We start from the raw sequence: 9,545 nt of genomic DNA on the forward strand, positions 1-9,545 counted from the left end.
ACATTAGGATGCTCAACTGGTAAAGTCTATGCAAATATTGCACAATCCAAAACCCCAAACCTAAACATTTTAAATCAGGCACACTCGGCCTTCACATCTTACTTTTAAGTTTTATTACATGGAACCAATAATGTGCTCTCTCTAGGACTCACTGTCCCCCTACAGGATGTAGGCCCCTTCTGTGCACCCCGTGTCTCTGGGTCCTACGGTTGTGTAGACCAGCTGTGTGTGGAAGGCACTCTTCCCTGCCTGCATGTCAGGGTCCTTGCTCTCTAGTTCTTCAGGTGATGCCTTCCCTCTCTTCCACAGTTTCCCACAGGTGTGCCTTTGTGAATGGAGCTGACATTCCCAGGGGACCTCATCAGGTCTCCAGAGTGCCTGTCCTTCCTGCTGTGTCCCCTCCTGCACCCCCTTGCTGTGAGCTGAGGACTGTAAACTGCATCCTTCTGCCCACACTCCTGCTCCTTCTCTTCAGTTCAGGAATCACCTGGGCCCCTCTGGATTCCCGTCATTCACGTGGCCTGGAGACTTCAAGGCAGCAAGCTGAGGCTGGCTCAGGGCTCCACTCTTTCACTTCCCTCTGTCAGAAACCTGGGGCCTTCTTTCCTGGAGGCTGCGTCTTGACGTGTTTCCGGATTTGCACGACACTTTTCAGGAGGGAGAATCAATCTGTCCCCACTTAGTCATTTTGGCCAGAAATGGAAGTCACTAAGAAAATCTTTTCTATCTCCCTTTCCATTCAGTAGGCATAGGAGAGAGAAGGTGTGACCTAAGGAAGCCTGCCCTGCTGAGCGGCCTGCCCGCTCACATTCCTTACACAGGTACAAGCTTGTCAACAGCTGAGGGACTTCCACTTCACCAAGCCGAAAGCACTGATCCTGCTGCTTTGTTTCAGCTTCTGTTCCCGTGGTTATCTGTCACAGTGCCCATGGCTGCTTCAGGCCTCCGGGATGAAGTGTCAGTGAGTAGAGCTGCTGTGTGGCAGCCTGCAGAGCCATGGCCTGTCAGCTCCTGAGTGCCAAAGGTTCCTTAGTTCTGCCACAGTTTTACTGTATCTATGAAAATAACACTGGGATTTTGATAGGGTTGCCTTGACTCTAGGTTATTTTGAGTAACATGGACATGTGAACAATGAATTCTGCCAGTCCTTGAATGCAGGTTGTCTTTCCACTTACTTGTGTCTTCTTCCATTTCTTTCATTAGAATTTTACAATTTACAGGGCACAGGCCTCACCTCCTGGGTTGAGTGTATTTCTAAGTGGTTTCTTTTTTTCTAACTGCTGTCAATGGGGTTGTTCTCTTGGTCTTCTTTGCAGAAAGTTCTTATAAGTGTAGAGAAATGATCCTGGTTTGTGCAAGTTAACTTTGTATCCTGCAACTCTATTGAATTTTAAAAATCAATTGTAACTGTTTGGGGGACCCTTTGGGGCTTTGTGTATGTGAGGTCCTGTTGCCAGCCAGCAGCAGAAGTTTCATGTCTTCTTTTTCATTTGTATCCTTTCCTTTCTTTCTTTTGCTTTCTATCAAGGACCCCCTAACACTAACCCTAACCCTAACCCTAACCCTAACCCTTACCCTTACCCTAACCCAGCACTGTGTTAACACACCATCATTTGCACCAGCGCAAATGGAACTGGGGGTCCTTGAGTTTTGTGAGATAAGCCAGGCACAGAAAGACTGTGCAGTCACACTCACGTGAAACTGAGAAATCTGATCCTATGGAAGTGGAAAGTAGGAGGGTGGGTATCACAGGCTCCAGAGGGGTGGAGAGAGGTTCATCAGTGAAAGCTGAGTCAGATTAGAGCAAGACGCTCTTCCTGTTGCCCCCAGGAGACTCCAGGTGAGGATTTCGCCCTCTGTGTCTCAGAAAGAAGAAAAGATGGGAATGTTTGCACCCTAAAAATACATATTTGAGTAAATAGATGTGCATAATTTGTCTTAATCTTTACATGGTGTATACATTTTAAAACATCACATGGCAATTTTATGTATTATTTAAATTTAATTTAGATTTAATAAATGAGAGTGACATCCTTGTCTTATTACTGATCTCAGAAGGAAGGAGTATAACGTGAGCTATAGGCTTATTATATGTGATCTTTTGTTAAATTACATTCATTTATATGTTATTTTGATGCCTTTTTCATGAATGGATGTTGATTTTGTCATGCTTTTTTTGCAGTTGATAAAACATTTGTGTGGTTCTCTCTCCATGTCCTGCAGATACAATGAGTGACATTTAGTGGGATGTGACTGTTGAGCCATACCAGTGTCAAATCCTTTGAGGTGAAGCAGACATTATGGTGGAAGAATGTGCTGAAGGAAGGTGGCTCAAGACATCACATCAAGAAGCAGAGAGTGAGTTCTGCTCATTAGGGACCCTCGGGGACGTGTCTGTGGGCAGGGAGGGGATGGCTGGAGGAGGCGGGTCATGGGGGGTGGCATCTATCTGAAAGTGGACCCTCTCGCTGCTTCCTGGGTGCCACACTCCCTGCTCTTCCCCAGCTCACTCGCCCGCCATGATGTTCTGCCCCACCTTGAGCCCCAAGGAATGGAGCCAGCCTTCTATGGACTGTGAAATCTGAAACAGTTAGTCCCCAAATAAACCTTTTCTCCTCTAATTGTTCTTTTTGGTTCCTTTGATTGGAATGGGTTGTTTTGGCTGAGTTTTATATGGGGGGAATGGTGACATCATTAAAAGATTTCAAAAGCAGGCCCTCCTGCTTAGTTCTTGGAATAGTGTGTGGAGCATTGATATTAGTCCCTCTAGATGTCAGCTGGAGAGCCATCAAGCCCTGGGCTTTCTCCTCACTCGTTCTTGGTTTGTTCCAATTTATATTTTCTTGATTCAGTCTTTGTATTGTGTCTAAGAATCAATGCTTTTCTTCTGGGTTATGTAGTTTTATGTGCATTATTTTACACAATAGTCTCCTGATTTTTTTGTAATTCCACTGTCTGTTGTGTCAGTTGTAACATGCTACTTCAGATTTTATTTTTTTGGAGTCTTCTTCTTGGTTAGTGTAACTAAAGGCTTTGATTCTATCTTTTTAAAATCTCAGTTTTGTTATTCTTTTGCATTGTTTTTCTAGTGTCAATTTCTTAATTTCTGACATTGGCCTTAATTTGTTTCTCTTTTTCTGTAGCCTCAATGGGCATGTTATTTGTGATTTTTCTTCTTTTTTTGATGCAGGCGTTTATTGCGAAAAGCTTTCCTCTTGGACTGCCTCTTGCTGCAGTCCATAAATTGTGTTGTGCATCCATTTTCATTTGTCTCCACGTTTTAAATCTCTCTTTTAGTTTTTTTTTTAATATTTATTTTTTAGTTATAGGTGGACACAATATCTTTATATTATATTTATGTGGTGCTGAGGATCAAACCCAGTGCCTCACACATGTTAAGTGAGCACTCTACCACTGAGCCATAACCCAGACCATTCTCTTTTAGTTTTTAATTAGCCAACTAATTATCCTGAAAACCTGTGCCTTGTAAGTTCTCAGAAATACCTCCTCTTACTGAATTCTAGTTTCATGCTGTTACGATGTGCTTGATATGATTTTAGTCTTAAATTTGCTAAGGCTGATCTTGCCTGACATGTGTGGTCTTTAGGAATGTTCTGTATGCATTTGAGAAGAACGTGTTGCTGTCAGACTTTTTTTTTTATGTCTGTTAGGCCTTCTTTGTTCAACATACTGTTCATATCCAGTGTTCCATGATTGATTATCTGTGTGCATGACCTGTGTTAGTGAAGCTGGTGAACAAATTCCCCTACAGTTGCCTCACTGCGGCCCCTCCTCTTTCAGATCCTGTGTATACTGAGGTCTGTCACCCATTGCATATGTATTCACAGCTGTCATATCTTCTTGCTGAGTGCACTCCTTTATCATCACACCCTAGCGTTCTTTGTTGCTTTCTACAGTTTTGACCTAAGTCTATTTTGCCTGGTGAAGTCACAACTGCCCCCTCTGTTTTGGTCTTCATTTCCATGGAATAACTTTTCCAGCCTTCACTTTTGCTCTCTGTTTGTCCTGAATGGTAAAGTGAGTCTCTTCCAGGCAACATATAATTGGATCTTTATTTAAATCCATTGATCTACTTTGTCTTTCATTCAATAATTTAACCCATTTACATTTAATGTAATTTTTAAAATGTTATTGTATTTTTTTATATCTGTATTTTGTTTATTTTTATGTGGTGCTGAGGATCGAATCCAGGTCCTCACACATGCTAGGCAAGTGCTCCACCACTGAGCTGTAACCACAGACATCTAAAGTGATCTTTTGACAGGTAAAGACTTCATTACTGCCATTTGAATAATTTCTCTTTGTAGATTCTTTCTTTCTGTTTTGCTGGATTCCTTCATGGTTAGTGATTTCCTACATTGTTATATTTTGAATCTTTTTGTTGTTGTTTTGTGTATCTACTATAGATTTTTGGTTTTGATCACTATGAGGCTAAAATAGAACATATTATGCTTATAATATACTTACTATGGCCTTTTTCAAGATAATAAGAATTATTTATACAATAACTGGACACTTGAATCTCCCTCCATGTTTTATCTTTGTTATACCTGAATTGACATCATTTTATGGTATGTCTCTCTTGATAATTTACTCTAGCTATAGAGTTCACTAATAATTTTGACTTTTTAACCTCATGCTATGCATAAAACAATATATTACTTTTGTAGTCCTCCAATGTTCTGAATATTGATTGTTATTACTTGTACCATTGTGTTTTGTGCTTTCCTGAGTTTCATGTGTATTAACTAGAAGCCTTTTCTTTTAGTTTAAAGAACTCTCTGGAGCAGTTTCTATAATACAAGTCTAGTGGTGATGAGCTCATGTGGCTTTTGTTTGTCTGAGAAAGTTGTGTTTCTCCCTCATTTCTGAGACATAGCTTTGACGTTCAGGTGCACTCTGCAGTGTTTTCTTCAGTGCTCTGAATGTGTTATTACGCTGTCTCCCAGTCTGCAGGGTCTCTGCCAAGGAACCTGTTCATGGCTGTAATGGGACTCTATGTGGTATATTTCTTTTCTCATGATGCTCTCAGAAGTTTTTCTTTGATTTTTGAATATTATGTGTTGTCAAGAATTTAATGGGATTTGAATTTGATGGAATATTGTCCTATTCCTAGATAGTACATTTTTTCTTCAGGCCAAGAAAGTTTTCATCCATTATTTCTTTAAATACTATTTCTGGACCTTTTTTCTGATTTTTTTTTCTCCTTGAGCTATTGTTATGCATAACTTAAGTCTTTTAATGATGTACCTTGATTCCTGTAGATGTTCCTAATTATTAGTCATTAAAATGCTCTATATTTGATCATAAAAAAGCCACTGAAGCTTTCTATTGCATTTTATCATTTAGTCATTGTATTGTTTGCCTCTAGGATTTTGATTTTTTATTTAAATAGTTGTTATTACACATCATGTGTGTGTGTGTGTGTGTGTGTGTGTATTTTGTGGTTTTATGTGGTACTTAGGATTGAACCAAGGGGCTGTTTACCACTGAGCTACCTCCTTAGCCTTTCTTATTATTATTGTTATTATTATTTTGAGAAAAGGTCTCCCTAAGTTGCCCAGCCTGGACTTAAACTTGTGATCTTCCTGCCTTAGCCTCCCATGTCTCTGAGATTATAGGTGTGCACCATTACACCCAGTTTGAAGTTCACAAAACATTTTTAAGAGGATTGTTCTGAATTATTTTTCTGTCATTTCTTTGGTTTCTCTTTCTTTAGGGTCCACTGTTGGAGACTTCATAGTTTCTTTGATTTCCTGTGTCTTTGCAGTCCCAGGGTCCTTGCACTAGTGTTTGTGTATGTATGGAAATGGCCACATTTTTGGCTTTTGCAGGTATTCTTTGGCAGAACACAGTCACTGTTGAGTCTGGCCTGTGATCCTGGAAAGGCTAGTAGATATTGACCCTTGGCAGGCAGAGCTTATTTTCGGGTTCTATAGATGACTGAGCATTTTTCTGGGCCCTGCTACCTAGTGAGACCACTGACTGAGCTCTGCAGCCAGGCTGAGCTCAGGAAAGACTCTGCCATCTCTTGGGACCTAGCTGGCTACAGATGTATTCCCTGACCACAAGGTACTGCTTGTTGAGTGCAGCAGTTGGACAGGTGCAGGAGCCATTAGGTTAAGTGGTTCAAAGTGGACAGCCAGATATTCTGAGGAGGAATGCATGGTTGGGATGTGTCTCCTCTGTGGTAGGTAGCCTGAGAGTGTGCTGTGGGGCTACAGGTAGCACTAAATGAATTCCCAGGTAAGGCAGAACCAGCGCCTGATTTTTGTCCAGAAAAACAAGTAAATAAATTACTGAATTATGAATCATTTTCTAAGCAGGAATGGAGATGATGGTTGCTTTACTGGTTATTATTGCACAGAGCTCACTGAAACTGAAATTATCAGACAAGTGGAGGGTGTCTGTGAGCCTTCATAGCAGGAGATAAAGGGAATAGCAACACAAAAGTTGCTGGCACCCTGGAGATGCACTTTGGGAGCAGAATAGAAAGGTTGATATGTTATACCTTGTTTTTCAGAAAAGCGTCTGTAGAAATCTTTTGGATTCACTAATGTGGTTTACATCTGGACCTGAGGCTTTTGTGACAAGTAGGTTTGGCAGTGTTATGTGACATTAAGTAGAGGTCCAGGATGGGAGTATGGCAAGAGCTTAGACTGCCCAGAGGGACTCGGAAAATCCAGGCCACCTCCACAATGCGTTTGTCTGGTGTTTGCTTTATTTCTTGCTTTTTACCTTTCACTTTTTCTTTGAACTACTTGTATGGATATCGATTTTTTTTCTTTTGCAATCAAACGAGCTCTAACAAAAATGATGTATTATGTACAGAGCACCTTGAAGGCTTCAGTAAGCACTGGACATGACCTGCACCTTTCAGCAGATTCATCAGTGTTATACCGACTGCAGTGACCTTGGGGACAATCAGGAAACAACTTGATTTTTCTTTCTCCAGCTCTCTCTTCAAACCAAGCCTTTGACTAGTTTTAGCCAGAACTACCTTGGCTTTTTAAGACATTATCGCTTTTCCTGGTGCATTTGCATTACAAATTGGTAATGCCCAGTCCCACCCAGTTCAATGACCCTAACTCCATGTTCTCTCCAGGAGGAGGCTGTGCTGGGCCTGCTCTGGGCCTCGACCCTTGTCCTGCAGAAGGACAGAGGCTTCTCCTGGGCCTTCCCAGTGCTCACCTCAGTTTCTCACTTCTACAAGTCTGTTGTCAGAGGGAGCAGGAGTCCAGGAGCTAGTGTTACGTGACTTACCATTTTCTCTGTTGGAGGATCTTAGTGGATGGGATGAATGCTCTCAGCTGACACTTTCCTCATGGGGACCTTGGGGGACTTTTCAGATGCTCAGACCAGACACTGAGATGTCATATCCACTGCTCCTGCTGCGTTACCACTGCCACTCATCCTCTGCTCCCTGTTGTCACTTCCTTGGTGGAGTGCCTTCCAGAGTGGCCTTGTCCTCTCGGGGTCCATGAGAACAGCCCATGTCCTGCCGTCAACAGTGTGACAGACACATCTTGCTCCCAGCTCCGCCTCAGCTCCCCCACGGGCACTGTCCAGGGATCAAGATGCCACTGCTCATGCTCGCAAGGCACCCTGTCCCCCAGAGTGCAGGAGGTCGCTGCAAGTCCTGTGGGTGGTCCTTTGACACCCACCACCTGGCTTGTGCCCAGATACACTGGTGACTTTCCCTGAACTGATTGGTTACCCATCCCCTCCTCTGCCAGAGACAAGGAGGCCAGAGAAGCCCACCCCTCACCATGCTGGAAGCTTCCTCTCCAATGGGTGCTGTAATGTGTGCTGTTGATCAGCTGCAGTTTTCAAAGGCTTTCAGAGAGAGCTCTAAATCTGTGCATAGTCAAGAGTATCTTAACACAGGAGAAAATTTTTAAATCTTCCTGAAAATTTTTCATGTTCTTTTGTATAATCTCACAGTGTGGTTGGGGGCAGCAGAGAGGAAGGGGAATAAAAGCTGTGCTTATCTCCAGCCTGCCTCCATGAAATGAGAGGCCCAGGTGGGCATTGCCAGAAAACCAGGGAACATAAGCATTATCTTTCTTCTGAAAATGTGTTTTATCTTATTTAAGTTTCAAGGGTACCCTCAGATCTATTTCTTATTTTATCTGCAAAACCATAAGAATTAAATGAGGCTTGGTATTATCATTGCCATTTAAAGATAAGCTGAAGCCAAAGATATTTAGAAAATTTGCCTAAGTTCACAGAGCTAGTCAGAGGAGGAACTAGAGGGTGACAGAGATCTTCCTGCACTTCCATTTTCTAAAAAAAAATCTAATATTTTCCCCACTTTGCCCTACACACTGTCCTTGAAACTGTCACAAATTGTTGCATTTCAGGATAAAGACAGTATCCAAGAGATGAGGGACGATGCAGGGCAGGGGCCAGCCTTTGGTGACTTACTACACAGACTTTCAGTGTCTAATTTCCTTTTCAGAAACCTGTGGATGGGTTTTGCTCTTATTTCATTCTGTGGCTTGGAGTGGAATTCAGGATTGCCGCAGCCCGGCTGCAGCAAACTAACCGGGGGGGTGATGAACAACTTGTGTAGATTGATACAGCAGGAGTGGAAGCCGTTTATTGCAGGACAGGAGCAGTATTTATACATTCCACACAGCTTATCTAATTAACATAAACTAGATACATCAGTCAACCAATAAGGAATCTCCACACTTAATGGCTTGCTTTTGTTACTTCTCAAACCACTCCTGCTGGCATTTTGCCAGGCACCATCCAGACTTGTTTACGAACTCTAACATTCCCCTGGCAAAATGCCAGGTGTTATTTTGACTTGTTTACAGAATCTAACACAGGATCTTGAACTTTATAGGTGGGCACTGTTCCCCTGAGCTACACCCCAGCCCAAGCCATGGAGCTGGTCAGAAATGGTAAACGTTATCTGAGAACCACACTAAACCATGTTTGATACACTATTGTGGAAACAACTGGTGGCTGTGTGCATGCACACAAAGAATATGACTCCTGGAAACTGGCTCACGTGGTCTTGGGACTGGCAGTGTGGCAGGTTGGAAGCTTAGATGTGAGTTCTGTGTTCCAGACCCTAAAGGCAGAATTCCCTCTGTTCCAGGAATCCTCAGTCTGCCCTTATAAGACCTTCAACAATCATATTCTCGAGAGTAATCTTATTTAAAAGTCAACTGATTACAGATGTTAATAATTTCTCTGAAGGCCCCTTTGACCAATCATCTGGGCACCGTAGCCTTGCCAGGTTGACCCAGGGAGTTAACTGTCACATCATGATGGCCCTTGTACTGTGGTCATGTATGCCTCTAACGCTAACCACTACAACTGTGATGTATCTCCCTGGATAAGATGCATTTGCATCTTACCACTGTGGCCAAAGATTCTCAGTCCCAGAGGATTTCCTTTCTTGAACAGAGTGCAGAACTGACAAAATTCAAATTTCTAATAAATGTAGCTATGTTTTCCCATATTCATCTGAAAATTCTTCTATTTTAAATTCCATGGTTCTAAGCTGG

At 42.3% G+C, this 9,545-nt stretch overlaps 1 long non-coding RNA gene across 1 annotated transcript; it reads left to right on the forward strand.

The window, feature by feature from the left end:
• Nucleotides 1-1,224: 1,224 nt before the first annotated feature.
• LOC131423854 (uncharacterized) lies at nt 1,225-2,621 on the forward strand. The gene is made up of 2 exons (XR_009225954.1): nt 1,225-1,840; nt 2,224-2,621. It is a non-coding gene; the product is annotated as an uncharacterized LOC131423854 (long non-coding RNA).
• The last annotated feature ends 6,924 nt before the right edge of the window (nt 2,622-9,545 follow it).

The sequence above is a fragment of the Marmota monax genome, unplaced genomic scaffold (assembly GCF_021218885.2).
Source record: "Marmota monax isolate L192 unplaced genomic scaffold, Marmota_monax_Labrador192_F-V1.1 WCK01_AAM20220418_F8-fsc01859, whole genome shotgun sequence".
Classification (NCBI taxonomy): domain Eukaryota; kingdom Metazoa; phylum Chordata; class Mammalia; order Rodentia; family Sciuridae; genus Marmota; species Marmota monax.